The 3,336-nt window shown below is 41.5% G+C and overlaps 1 pseudogene; it reads right to left on the reverse strand.

Annotated features, from left to right (window-relative positions):
* Positions 1-1,398: 1,398 nt before the first annotated feature.
* LOC129653835 (BCL2/adenovirus E1B 19 kDa protein-interacting protein 3-like) lies at positions 1,399-2,554 on the reverse strand (annotated as a pseudogene).
* Positions 2,555-3,336: the final 782 nt, after the last annotated feature.

Consider the following 3,336-nt stretch of genomic DNA (forward strand, 5'->3'; position numbering starts at 1 on the left):
CGCATTAAATAGGTGATAGCTTTGCAGTTGACTGTCTACCAGTGTACTCAATGGTTACGTTCTTCAAAAGTATCTTTATTTTACCATGAGTTTCCCTGAAAATGGAGCCTGAGTAAAAAGCCTGAATGCAGGTGGTTTATTTGGAATATGTTCTGGGAGCAGAAGTGAGGAAGAAGGAATGAACAGAGAAGGAGAGAAAATACACTGAAGCTAATGCAATGGCTACAGTGATGGGTGATTTTTCACTTAATCCTTTGGGATAAAATATGTCTAAGACCTACCCACCTGATTGGAGAAAGAGGAAACATGTATCCATGAGCCCACCTTTCCACAGGTCAAGGATGGCCTGCATGGTGTTAAACCCCCTGCTTCTGGACTGTGATATGATGAAGCAGGGTGAGTTTGTGGGGGCGGGGCAGAGGAAGGAGTTTTCCAGCAGAAAAAAAAACAATCCCAGGTGTTTGCAATAGCGGCTAGAATGGGACCTGAAGCTGGGAGGATTTTAGTTGTATTTAAGAAGTATAAGTTACGCTTGGGCAATTAAAAATTTTTTATTAAGATTGATTTTTATCAACATTTAAGAGATAAAGAAACATAGGATATATTGAATAGGCTAAAGCATTTTCTGTTTTTATCAATACATTAACGTGAACCAGGGCTCCCCACCTTGGTGCAGTAGTAAAGAATCCACCTGTCAACACAGGAGACACAAGAGATGTGAGTAAAATCCCTGGGTTGGGAAGATCCCCTGGAGAAGGAAATGGCAATCTACTTCAATATTCTTGCCTGGGAAAGTCCATGGACAGAGGAGCCTGGACAGCTACAGTCCATGTGGTCACAGAGAATCGTACACCACTGAACAACTGAACACACACACACACGACACGAACAAATCACCAGCTTATGGGGAAGAAATAAATGTTAAAAAAAAATCCAAAATTTTTCTAGTAATGTCCAGTTGATCCAGATGACACTAGCATAATCTATTAGCTATGTCAATCTCTATCTTCTAGATTAAAATAATTTTGCATATGAAGTTTTTATCATAACCAATGACAAGTTCAGAACAATGATGCCCTGAACTTAATGCTTTTGTTAATATTGATGATGTCGCCTGCTCTCGTTTCACCAAGGTGAACTATTCATCTGGGGCTGATGACATTTTTACTTTTTTTGGTTTAAAATAACTTTTTATTGCCCAGGATATTTTTTTTTCCTTGTCTTATTTTGTTTGTTTTATTTGCTTTTGTTTTCTTTTTTCATAACCATAAATTCAAGCTTAGGGAAGCTTGCCTTTGTCCTGGAAAACAAAACAACAAAGCTTTCATATCATTTGTAACCTGGTCTCATTTGAAGAGACAGGTGGGTTATCTTGCAAGAGTAAGATTTATACCATGAATGGTGCAGGTCTAGGTTTGGTGGTACTGAGAGAAGACAATGGGATTCTTGACAAAATTACAATCTGCTGGTGGCGTTTGCGGAAAAGAAGCCCTTTCAAATTTCTAAACAACAGTAAAGTCTTATTAGAAAATTCTAAAGTGTTTTACAGGCCAAAGAGGGAATGAGGTTATTAGCAAAATGCCTCAACAGAGTTGGAATAAAGTACTGGATTTGAGAGTTACTGGAACTTGGATATGTAAAAAGAAGGTGGAGGTTGGGTCACGTTTACAATGGTCTCAAGTTCAAATAAACTACTGTGGCAAGATACCACTTCACAAGTCACACGCTGGCCCAGGGACTCTTCTCTTCCCTTAGTAGGTGCTGGCAGAAGGCGTGCTCAGTCGTTTTGCAATGTAGATGCTTAGTTAGCCCCAAAGCCAAAACATGGGAGAGGAAGAGAGATGGAATGAACACCTTAAGAAACTCTGTGGAGAAGATCCCCCCTTTCCTCATAGCTCCACTTTTCTTCATGCTTAAGGAAACGGAACGTTTAGGGTGCCTGAAGTGGAACTCCTTGGGTAGAATGTTTTCAGGTCTACTGGACCAGTTGGACAGCCAGTCCACACTTTTCTTCAGAGCATCCACTTCTTCCTCTCCTTCTGCAACTTCTTCTTCTGACTGAGAGCTATGGTCCTTGCTGGTATGCATTTCCACATCAAACATGATCTGCCCATCTTCTGTGGGGAAGGGCTGTCACAGTGAGAGCTGCCTCTTGAACTGCTCTGTCCAGGTTCATGCTGTGCGTCCAAAAGAGTCTTCTCCACGTCCCCATTGAGGAGGGTATGCGCTCCAGCCCCTCGTTCTTCCCATTGCCGTTATCACTGCCATTGCTGCTGTTCCTGGGGAGCCCCACCCAGGAGCTGTTGAGGCCGGCGGGCGGTGGCAGAGACTGTTCGCCTTCCTCACAGTTGTTGTTGCTGTTGTGCGGGGGCGGCGGCTGTTCTACTAAGTGAGAGGACATTGTCAGGCGGCTGGAAGAGCTGCGGCCCCGCAGCAAGGACCGTCTGCGGTTCTCCAGCAGCAACGCAACCAACATTTTTACTTTCATGGAGGTAAAACCAGACAGTTTCTTGCTTCCTTATCCCTGGAATGTTAACTAATGTTTTATAGTCTAATATGTTTAGCTTAAAGCCTAATGTTTTAAATTTATACATTAAAATAAAACACTGGAAATATATGTGCATTTACAGAATATAATCTTTGTACATCTGAGCAATGCAGAGTAACATGAAAACCAAGGATGCTTTTGAAGGTGAGGAAGTCACCTTGCATCACGTTATGAATGCATTATGCTGTTTTTATTTCATGACCTAGCAGTCTTCCTTAACTGCACTGCTTTTTCATATTTTCTAGTGATTGAAAAAACTGCCTAGACATCTCAATAACATCATTTTGGGTAGGAATTCTGATCTACCACTCTAAGATCTTGTTTAAGCCTGGGACCCCGGTGTACTGGATGGAATGTACCATAAAAGTAAACTATTAGACCTAGAGAGGAAAGGGAAGGAAGGAAAGGGAAAATGAAAACAAAGAGAAAATACTACATAGTAACTTAGCAGCAACCTGACATATGAATGATGAAGAATATCTTAAGAATAACAAATTCTCATATCATAAAACACTGAATATTAAGCAAAATTAGTAAAAATGTATCAGTTTCTAGTCAGAGTCCTGAAAATGAAAAAAGTCAAGGATGAAGATAATTCTGGGATTTCCCTGGTGGTCCAGTGAGTAAAGACTTCACTCCCAATGCAAGGGGCCTGGGTTCAATCCCTGATCCAGGTACAAGATCCTGCATACGTGCCACAACCAAGAAGCCCGCATGCTGCAGTGAAGATCCCACAAGCCAGGACTAAGACCTGGCACAATGGGATATTACCTAGCCACTAAAAAGAA

Source organism: Bubalus kerabau, chromosome 5 (assembly GCF_029407905.1).
Source record: "Bubalus kerabau isolate K-KA32 ecotype Philippines breed swamp buffalo chromosome 5, PCC_UOA_SB_1v2, whole genome shotgun sequence".
Lineage (NCBI taxonomy): Eukaryota > Metazoa > Chordata > Mammalia > Artiodactyla > Bovidae > Bubalus > Bubalus kerabau.